The sequence below is a fragment of the Salvelinus fontinalis genome, chromosome 25, assembly GCF_029448725.1.
Source record: "Salvelinus fontinalis isolate EN_2023a chromosome 25, ASM2944872v1, whole genome shotgun sequence".
In the NCBI taxonomy this organism is placed as follows: Eukaryota; Metazoa; Chordata; class Actinopteri; order Salmoniformes; family Salmonidae; genus Salvelinus; species Salvelinus fontinalis.
Window position 1 is genome coordinate 14,202,938 of NC_074689.1, and position 12,042 is coordinate 14,214,979.

Consider the following 12,042-nt stretch of genomic DNA (forward strand, 5'->3'; position numbering starts at 1 on the left):
GGGAATCTAAAACCTTCATGTAGAAAAGGTAATCTAATACCTTCATGTAGAAAAGGTAATCTAATACCTTCATGCAGAAAAGGGAATCTAATACCTTCATGTAGAAAAGGGAATCTAATACCTTCATGTAGAAAAGGTAATCTAATACCTTCATGTAGAACAGGGAATCTAATACCTTCATGTAGAACAGGGAATCTAATACCTTCATGTAGAACAGGTAATCTAATACCTTCATGTAGAACAGGGAATATAATACCTTCATGTAGAAAAGGTAATCTAATGCCTTCATGCAGAACAGGGAATCTAATACCTTCATGTAGAACAGGGAATCTAATACCTTCATGTAGAAAAGGTAATCTAATACCTTCATGTAGAACAGGGAATCTAATACCTTCATGCAGAAAAGGTAATCTTATACCTTCATGTAGAAAAGGTCATCTAATACCTTCATGTAGAAAATGTAATCTAATACCTTCATGTAAAAAATGTAATCTAATACCTTCATGTAGAAAAGGTAATCTAATACCTTCATGTGGAAAAGGTAATCTAATACCTTCATGTAGAACAGGGAATCTAATACCTTCATGTAGAACAGGTAATCTAATACCTTCATGTAGAAAAGGGAATCTAATACCTTCATGTAGAAAAGGGAATCTAATACCTTCATGTGGAAAAGGTAATCTAATACCTTCATGTAGAAAAGGTAATCTAATACCTTCATGCAGAACAGGGAATCTAATACCTTCATCTAGAACAGGGAATCTAATACCTTCATGTAGAAAAGGTAATCTAATACCTTCATGTAGAACAGGGAATCTAATACCTTCATGTAGAAAAGGTAATCTAATACTTTCATGTAGAAAAGGTAATCTAATACCTTCATGTAGAACAGGGAATCTAATACCTTCATGTAGAAAAGGTAATCTAATACCTTCATGTAGAAAAGGTAATCTAATACCTTCATGTAGAACAGGGAATCTAATACCTTCATGTAGAACAGGTAATCTAATACCTTCATGTAGAAAAGGTAATCTAATACCTTCATGTAGAAAAGGGAATCTAATACCTTCATGTAGAGAAGGTAATCGAATACCTTCATGTGGAAAAGGTAATCTAATACCTTCATGTAGAAAAGGTAATCTAATACCTTCATGTAGAACAGGGAATCTAATACCTTCATGTAGAACAGGTAATCTAATACCTTCATGTAGAACAGGGAATCTAATACCTTCATGTAGAACAGGGAATCTAATACCTTCATGTAGAAAAGGTAATCTAATACCTTCATGTAGAAAAGGTAATCTAATACCTTCATGTAGAACAGGGAATCTAATACCTTCATGTAGAACAGGTAATCTAATACCTTCATGTAGAACAGGGAATCTAATACCTTCATGTAGAAAAGGTAATCTAATACCTTCATGTAGAACAGGGAATCTAATACCTTCATGTAGAACAGGGAATCTAATACCTTCATGCAGAAAAGGTAATCTAATACCGCCATGCATGGCAGCTGATAAGACAAGTGTTTTTACGGTACCACTATCTGCGACACGAGATGAAGTGAACTGTAATTTGTTTAGGAGAGCACAGAAAATTCTTATGTTTTCTGTTATTGGCTGGTTTAATTGTCAACAGTGCGGGCAAAATCGAGAGAAAAAGAAGAAGTATGCTTCAAAGTGCATAGGAGTCATCAATATGTTGGTACAGTATTATTATCATATAAAAATGGTTAATAAAGCTCTGCAAACAGTACATAAACCATGTTCATATCAAATAAGACGCTTACAGGCGAGCTAACCTCAACTTCAAATTCAGATCTTCCAAAGCTACTGGAGAACGAGCAGAGAGTTGTAATAGCACTAGTCAACACTATAATACTTGAATTAACGTTACAGGCAGCACACTGTGTAATCCTTCCTCTTCACCAAAGGATTTAGGCATGAAAGATCTCCTCCCTCTGGAATGAGTTCTTGTCCTGTCAATTGACTTTGTGTTTGCTGGGATGTCTTAATTTGCTCTGTTTTTGTCAGCTATTGTGTAGAAAGTAGGGAATTCTGACTGAAACTGGAACTTGGCGGTAGTTTGGGCTTAAAGCGTCCGCATGCTTCCCAGCCGAAACAGTTCTGAAAAGTTTGGGCATATATTATAACAACATTTTGTTTGTTTTTGTTTGATTTGGACACAAAGCCGAAGTCGGTAGCCGAAGTTTACGCCCCTTCGTCGGTAATCGGTCAACATGATGGATTCTTGGTTTTATCATTTTACAAGAATGTTTTATATCATTCAACAAGAGACGATCCGTTTTCATGCAAACTGTTTCACAGCACCAAGTCGCAAAATGGACCAACAGTACTATTGCCATTTTTGCTTGTTTTTCAAGCGAAGGGAGTACTTTTAAGGGAGCATGTGAGGACACTCGTTCGTGTTTGGCTAGGCGCCAACCGAACTGAGGCATGCTGACACCTTTGGTGTGGAGGATGGCAAGGGCAAAAACACACATCAATAGACTCAGAATGCAAATCCCTATGAAAACATTTGTTTTTACTTCAGTTTACCTGTCAAATTAAACCAACCATGCGTACAGATCTGTATACACATTTGCCTTAGGGCACTGGGGAACCACAACGTTTTAGAACAAAACACAACCTCTGTTGCATCATTCTCTGACTGTCATGACATCATCATCGTGCCAATGTGGCAGCAAAGTAGGGCTCATGTAAAAAGTAGTGCAATATATAGGGAATAGGGTGCCTTTTGGGACTCAGTCATTATCTTCCTCCTCAGAAACGTTTTGTTTGTTAATGACTGTGTGGTAATATTGCGACAGGCAGGGTGAGAGTGTCTGTGGTTCAGAGAAGGGCAAGCAGAGCTGTTAGTTGGCGTCAGAACGTGATTTATGAAGACACACTGAGAGGACTAAATCTTCTCTCCTCTCCCTCTCTCTGTGTGTGTCTCTCTCTTTGTCTCTCTCACTCTTCTCTCTCTCCCTCTCATCATCTCTCTCTCTCTCTTCTCTCTCTCTCTCTCTCTCTCTCTCTCTCTCTCTCTCTCTCTCTCTCTCTCTCTCTCCCTCTCTCTCTCTCTGTGGGGAGCAGCTGAGAGACACTTGATTGAAGTCTTAAAATGTTCAGAGCAATAAATAAACTTGACTCCTGACATTTTTCTAAACTCCGACAATTTAACCGACGAACACTGAGACAGGCGTGATTAATAAAATTTTCTGCGTTAACAAACAAGATAATTAACTATTTCCTTGCAGATTTAACCACGTGAATGAACGAACGTAAATGTGGTGCTGTCATGTTAGTGGTCAAGCTGAATCCCTTGGCGCTGCATCTTGTTGCTTAACAAGTCATTGAGAGAAGCACTGACACAAACAATAGATGCCATTCATTCAAATTGTATTTATTTGATTAATTCTGCAATTGGAGAAACATGATAGTAATACTTAGAATGTTTTTTTACTTCAGCAGGTCTTTAATAACCTCTTTAAGTGTGACCTATATGTCTTTGACCCAATGGTTATAAATACCTGAGGGAGAGTAGGCCTTACAAGATATGTGATGTCATATGCGGCCATTTTTCTTGGCAATATTTTTTGAATTACATTGAACTAAGGACAGTTCTTCCAGATTTGATAAGGCTTGAATATATTAAGGGACCCGGTGATTAATCCAATGGCAAAATGTCCTCCTAATAAAATATAGCATCTCTGAAGGTAACTTTAGCTTTCAAGGAAGACGGATGTTGAAGTTTGTCAAGTCGTTTTTTCTGAGGGCTTTATAAATCTTGTTGGCAGGGTGGTAATACAGTGACTTCATCATGAAAAAGTGTGAATCAAAGCACAATTATTGCCAAGAAGTAATACATATCCTCAAGATTGAAACTAAATAAATATAGAAATCGTACTGTACAAATCACTTCCTAAAGTTATGCTGTTACACACATAATCTGGCTGTGGATGCATACGCTCAAGCTACTTTGAAGTTAAGCTTTTAAGGTCTGTGGACAGTAAAAGTCTCTCACTTTGTCAGGTTTACACAGCTTATAGGGGAACGTTTGGGGAAAGTTGTTGGATTACAGCATTAAATGGTATAAACCGTGTGTGTGTGTGTGTGTGTGTGTGTGTGTGTGTGTGTGTGTGTGTGTGTGTGTGTGTGTGTGTGTGTGTGTGTGTGTGTGTGTGTGTGTGTGTGTGTGTGTGTGTGTGTGTGTGTGTGTGTGTGTGTGTGTGTGTGTGTTCATTGTTGGTTTGTTTTCACTGAGAAATATAGATACCACTAACAGCAACAACAGAATATTGCTTTACACAGTAGGAAACACAAACTGAATCAATTCCTCAATTAGCCAGTTCAGTGTTTTAATTAAAAAACAGCTGTCTTCCTTTGAATAAATCAATTCCAACTTAAAGGGTAGAGGGGGAGAATTCCCTGGCCAGTTTAGCATCCCTAACGCACTGTCAATTCAAAGAGATGCACAAAGATGCTTTTGGGACTTTGTTTACAAGTAAAAACACAAATCGTAGCTTTTATTAAAACATTACAGTTTGAGGGAATGAGTGTTGTTGTGGTTGTTAGGATGTATTTATTCGCACCAAAGAAGACAAGTGAAAGACAAAACAGTACAGATTTTAAAAAATGGTAAAAACAGTGTGCAGGTGAGGTTGGAAACCCAAAAGGGCTTATACGAAAACCACACCACAAAAAGATTATATTCAATCAGTTACACAGAGCATACTAATATAATTGTACATGATATACTCAATATATAAGAAAAAACATGTTTGATTATGTGTGTGCATGTGAATGTGAGAGTAAGGGTACATGGAGGGGATTACTGGGTAATTTGGTTCATCAGGCTGACCCCCTTGAGGGATGGTGATGTTTTGGCAATGTGAAGATAGGAATTACAGAGTATGAAACCTCTGTGTCTGATAGAGAATTGACTATGTGAGGTGCGGCAGTGGGGAGGGTAAAGGTTATCGCAGTGTTGTATGCATGGATTTAGGAATTCACTTGGAAGAGTCCATTGAAGGGTTTAGGTAACATGTCTGGGACGTATGTGTATTTGTATATGAAGAGTCATAATTGGAGTATATTAGTGTTGTAGCTAGACAAGATATTGAGTTTATTAAACAGAGGGTAAGTGTTGCCACTGGGAATAGATGGAGCAGACCACAATGATCAACATTGCAACAAGATGGAGCCACAAAGCTCTTTTACAGTACATCTGTAGCCTACAAGAAAACATTGATTTCCAATGCAGTAAAACAAATTCTTACACATACTGTACGTCCACCTTCAGAAAGTATTCATACCCCTTGACTTATTCCACATTTTGTTGTGTTACAGCCTGAATTCAAAATGGATTAAACAGATTTTCTCACCCATCTATATACAATACCCCATAAGGACAAAGTGAAAACGTGTTTTTAGAAATTGTTGCAAATGTATTGAAAATGAAATTCAGAATTATCTCATTTACATAAGTATTCACACCCTTGAGTCAATACATGTTAGAATCCCCTTTGGCAGCGATTTGCAACGTTGCACACCAGGATTGTACAATATTTGCACAATATTCCTTAATAAATTCTTCAAGCTGTGTCAAGTTGGTTGTTGATAATTGCTAGACAGCCATTTTCAAGTCTTGCTATAGATTCTCAAGCCAATTTAAGTCGAAACTGTAACTAGGCCAGTCAGGAACAATGTCTTCTTGGTAAGCAACTCTAATGTATATTTGGCCTTGTATTTTAAGTTTTTGTCCTGCTGAAAGGTGAATTTGTTTCCCAGTGTCTGTTGAAAAGCAGACTGAACCAGGTTTTCCTCTAGGATTTTGTCTGTGCTTAGCTCTATTCCATTTCTTTTCATTCTAAAAATCTCTCCCTAGTCCTTGCCGATGACAAAAATACCCATAACATGATACAGCCACCACCATGCTTGAAAATATGAAGTGTGGTACTCTCTGTGTGATGTGTTGTGTTGGATTTGCCCCAAACATAATGCTTTGTTTTCAGGACATAAAGTTACATACATTTTACTTTAGTTCCTTATTATAAACATTATGCAAATTTTGGAATTGGTTTATTCTTTACAGGTTTCCTTCTTTTCACTCTGTCATTTAGGTGAGTATTGTGGAGAAGCTACAATGTTGTTGATTCGTCCTCATGGTGAAATCCCTGAGCAGTTTCCTTCCTCTCCGGCAACTGAGTTAGGATAATTGTAGTGACTGGGTATATTGATACACCATCCAAAGTGTAATTAATAACTTCACCATGCTCAAAGGGATATTCAATGTCAGATTTTTTTTTTTTTTTCTACCGACAGGTGCCCTTCTTTGCGAGGCATTGAACCTTTTATTTTTTATTTATTTTACCGTTATTTTACCAGGTAAGTTGACTGAGAACACGTTCTCATTTGCAGCAACGACCTGGGGAATAGTTACAGGGGAGAGGAGGGGGATGAATGAGCCAATTGTAAACTGGGGATTATTAGGTGACCATGATGGTTTGAGGGCCAGATTGGGAATTTAGCCAAGACACCGGGGTTAACACCCCTACTCTTACGATAAGTGCCATGGGATCTTTAATGACCTCAGAGAGTCAGGACACCCGTTTAACGTCCCATCCGAAAGACGGCACCCTACACAGGGCAGTGTCCCCAATCACTGCTCTGGGGCATTGGGATATTTTTTAGACCAGAGGAAAGAGTGCCTCCTACTGGCCCTCCAACACCACTTCCAGCAGCATCTGGTCTCCCATCCAGGGCCTGACCAGGACCAACCCTGCTTAGCTTCAGAAGCAAGCCAGTAGTGGTATGCAGGGTGGTATGCTGCTGGCGCAACCTCCCTGGTCTTTGTGATTGAATCTGTGTATGAAATTCACTGCTCGACAGAGACCTTGCAGATAATTGTATGTGTGGGGTAGAGATGAGATATTCATTTAAAAAATCATGTTAAATGCTAATATTGCAGTCCATGCAACTTATTATGTGATTATGTTATTGTTAAAATAATTCTTACTCCTGAACTTATTTAGCGTGCCATGGCAAAGGGGTTGTATACTTATACTTACAAGACATTTCAGCTTTTCATTTTTTATTCAATTGTAAAAAAATAAACAATCTACAAATATTATTCCACTTTGACATTATGGGGTATTGTTTGTAGGGCCAGTCACACAGAATTTCCATTTAATCCATTTTAAATTCAGGCTGTAACACAACACAATTTTGAAAAAGTAAAGTGGCGTGAATACTTTCTGAAGGCATTGTAGGCCTAGTCTGTGTTCAGCATGTAACTGTGGTTTATGATTTAGCTTAATGCCTGTTACCACTCCACACTTGTGTTTAGATACCTGAGCCTTTATTTATTGGCATGCCCATAGTTATGTGCCTTCTTTAATTTCTATTGACAATGTCTTACGCTTATCCCCCAACACACATAGTACACAAGTAGCCTTTCCTACCACCATGTGCCCATACATCTGATCATGTGATCAACTGTCACTAAGGCTGAGGAAGGTTGGGGGTCTGACTCCTCCATTATAACAACCATCTAATCTCATTTTGATTATATACGTTTTCTGACATATACTTTTTCTGTAACCTGATAGACACACACAAATGTCCAACTTTATATACTGTTTCACAAAAAAATGACCAGACATATATTTCTTCCTTACCCTTTATAGTTATACTCAACATCTGTAGCAGAAAAAAGAAACATATTATTTTAGCTTTACCTGTCGAGATCTTGTCTTGAGGTCCAACCTTTATGTTCGATTTACTGAGGAAAAGCTGTAACTTCAAACGCTGACACCAACTGTGATTCCCTGCAGGAGGAAAGAGTAAACTTCAGAGACGATTCGATGAGCTTAACTTGAGGGATTTACCCACTGTCTTCCTGCCTTTTATTAAACTGCATTTAGTCCAACATGTCTGATTTGACTCAGAAAACTAGACAAGTAAACGCACTGGGATCCGGGACCTGCCTTTGACATAGTAATCCCTGTGAGACTAAATAAAGTTTGGCTACAATTCACAGATTGATCAAATGGGAAAATATTATTAATATTAATCAACGCACAAATAAAACTTTACATATAATCTCAAACCTCTCAACCCCGGAATAGCACAAGATATCAGCATGCAGAGTAAACCTACAGTTTTTTATTAACATATATAACTTTATAAGGAATACTGTCCAGTTCTGATACAAAATGTAATAGGGAAAGTGACATTGCAGTGTCCACTTGGTAGGGGTTATAGTAATAATAATAATTCATTTAATTTGAAAAGTGCTTTTCTCAACTCCCAAGACGCTAATAATAATAATAATAATAATAATAATAATAGCAATAATAATTAAAGCAATCCAAAAACACAGAACATAGAACAGAGGCAGTTACCAGAGCTAGGTGTCATCAGATCCAGAGGGCATAAGAATAGAATTAGCAGAGGTCCTTGAAAGCTCTTCTGAACATTACAGTCTTTATGCATGTATAGTGCCATTTTATCATAGCTTCAATAGAGACTATGCACTCCGGACGCTGGGAAACATATGTCAAATGTTTACTACTACCATCTGCTGTTCATAAGAAGAAATTTTATTTTTTCCCCATGTCACCAATTCATTTTTTCAGATCTATTTTAACAGTAAATAGATCTACAATATGAATACTTGAGGGTGATTGTTATAGAAAGATTCTCAATGTCCCTCTTTGCACATCATTTATGTACATTATGCATATATTTCCATCACTTTTAATGTTCACAATAGTGTTAATATTGTTTAATATTTGGTTTATCACACCCTATAAAATGAGCTACAATATTCTTTCATGGTTTAAAAGTTAAAAGATACCAAAAGTTAAAGCTGAAAGCACTGTATATTATGGACGCGGACTGTGTTTGCATATTTAAATTGTGTATTCTTCTTCTTTGTGCTTATAATCAAAGAACTTCTTCTCTGTCTCAAGTTCTGTGGAAGAGGGATTTTATTTGCCGTTGCCAGGGATACTCAGGCACAAACTCATGTCAAATTTCATCCAATAAAATTCTATTTCCATGAAGTCTCTCTCAAGAAAATGACCGTAGGAGGAATACAGTGGAATATTTTATATTCAGTTCATTCACAGTTGCTGGTTACTATATCATTCTTTCTAATGCATTATTTATTTAGCTGCTAGGGCCTCCACCACAGAGTTGTCTAAAATATGATTCCTTCTCTCCTCAGTTATATCAACCCACTGGGCATAGACGTCAATTCAACATCTATTCCACGTTGGTTCCACATCATTTCATTGAAATTACATGGAATCAGTGTTGATTCAACCAGTGTGTTCTCAGTGGGATGTTCCCAGACTCATGAATGCTAGATAGAGGGTCTTCCATATTGTTCGGCGTGAGGACCATCAGCGAAAGGAGAACATGACAATAACATACAGTTGAAGTCGGAAGTTAACATACACTGAGATTGGAGTCATTAAAACTAATTTTTAAACAACTCCACATATTCTTCCAACAATTGTTTACAGACAGATTATTTCACTTATAATTCACTGTATCACAATTCCAGTGGGTCAGAAGTTTACATACACTAAGTTGACTGTGCCTTTAAACAGCTTGGGAAATTCTAATTGACATCATTTGAGCCAATTGGAGGTGCACCTGTGGATGTATTTCAGGGCCTACCTTCAAACTCAGCGCCTCTTTGCTTGACATCATGGGAAAATCAAAAGAAATCAGCCAAGACCTCAGAAAATATTGTAGACCTCCACAAGTCTGGTTTATCCTTGGGAGTAATTTCCGAACGCCTGAAGGTACCACGTTCATCTGTACAAACAATAGTACGCAAGTATAAACACCATGGGACCACGCAGCTGTCATACTGCTCAGGAAGGAGACGCGTTCTGTCTCCTAGAGATGAACGTACTTTGGTGCGTAAAGTGCAAATCAATCCCAGAACAACAGCAAAGGACCTTGTGAAGATGCTGGAGGAAACAGGTACAAAAGTATCTATATCCACAGTAAAACGAGTCCTATATCGACATAACCTGAAAGGCCGCTCAACAAGGAACAAGCCACTGCTCCAAAACCATCATAAAAAGCCAGACTACGGTTTGCAACTGTACATGGGGACAAAGATCGTACTTTTTGGAGAAATGTCCTCTGGTCTGATGAAACAAAAATAGAACTGTTTGGCAATAATGACCATCGTTAAGTTTGGAGGAAAAAGGGGGAGTCTTGCAAGCCGAGGAACACCATCCCAACTGTGAAGCACGGGGTGGCAGGATCATGTTGTGGGGGTGCTTTGATGCAGGAGAGACTGGTGCACTTCACAAAATAGATGGCATCATGAAGCAGGAACATTATGCGGATATATTGAAGCAACATCTCAAGACATCAGTCAGGAAGTTAAAGCTTGGTCGCAAATGGGTCTTCCAAATGGACAATGACCACAAGCATACTTCCAAAGTTGTGGCAAAATGGCTTAAGAACAACAAAGTCAGGGTATTGGAGTGGCCATCACAAAGCCCTGACCTCCATCCTATAGAACATTTGTGGGCAGAACTGAAAAAGTGTGTGCGTGCAAGAAGGCTTACATACCTGACTCAGTTACATCAGCTCTGTCAGGAGGAATGGGCCAAAATTCACCCAACTTTTTGTGGGAAGCTTGTGGAAGGCTACCCGAAACATTTGACCCAAGTTAAACAATTTAAAGGCAATGCTACCAAATACTAATTGAGTGTAAGTAAACTTCTGACCCACTGGGAATGTGATGAAAGAAATAAAAGCTGAAATAAATCGTTCTCTCTACTATTATTCTGACATTTCACATTAAAATGAAGTGGTGATCCTAACTGACCTAAGACAGGGAATTTTTACTAGGATTAAATGTCAGGAATTGTGAAAAACTGAGTTTAAATGTATTTGGCTAAGGTGTATGTAAACTTCCGACTTCAACTGTATATGCCGCGTATACACTCACCATAACACTGTAGGCAACAACGACTAGTCTCAGAACAATTTATATTTTAGTTAGATATTTTGTTACATAGCATCTGTTTAGCGCTTGCTGTCTGTGTGGTGTGGGCTGGGCTAATATGGAGCCCCATGTTACCGTAGTGTCTCGGTCCCCTGGGACCTCTCATCCCCTGGCCTCATCAGAACTCCATAGGGACCTCTCTCTCTCTCTCTCTCTCTCTCTCTCTCTCTCTCTCTCTCTCTCTCTCTCTCTCTCTCTCTCTCTCTCTCTCTCTCTCTCTCTCTCTCTCTCTCTCTCTCTCTCTCTCTCTCTCTCTCTCTCTCTCTCTCTCTCTCTCTCAGAACACAACCTTTGGTTGGATTCCAGAAAGCGACCCGCGGGCCAAATTTTATTTGCCCCCACCCAAAGTTTTCGGAGCAAAAACCCCCCAATAAACACATTTTTTTGTGTGGAATTTTTATTGTTGGACATAAAATAATGTAAAAACACCAGGAAATCAACTCCAAGTGATTTTAAATTAAATAATCTGTTCCCAAGTATTCCCATGCATAATAGAGAGACACGTGATCATATACAAATGTATGCAAGGTTTTCAATGATTATGTTTTAGTCAAACATTATATCTGTTTGGGCTTCTTGCGGTCAATTTGCAGTCTACTAGTTATTTGTAATTATGTTCGGCCCCCCGACCATCCGCTCCAGAAAGAATCGGCCCGCCGCTCAATCTAGTTGATGATCACTGGATTATAGATTGATTACATCCCATTCTAACGAAACAGGGTAACAGAGAGGGTCCAGGTCAGTGGGATATGGTAATCACTGTCAATGTGGTGAAAAACACATGCTGAGGTGTAAGCTTAGAAAATCAGGCTTTCAGTCCGACGTATTCAGAGCGAACAGCAAAACCCTGCCTGAATGTGTCATGTGCTCAATGTAGGAACTGCTTATTTACAAGCCAGACTTCCGTAACCCTATGCTACAGTGAAGGCAGTCAAGGTTGGTAGGGTAATCAAAGCTACCTTTGGGGGCTGCAGTAGGAGGCATCATACAACA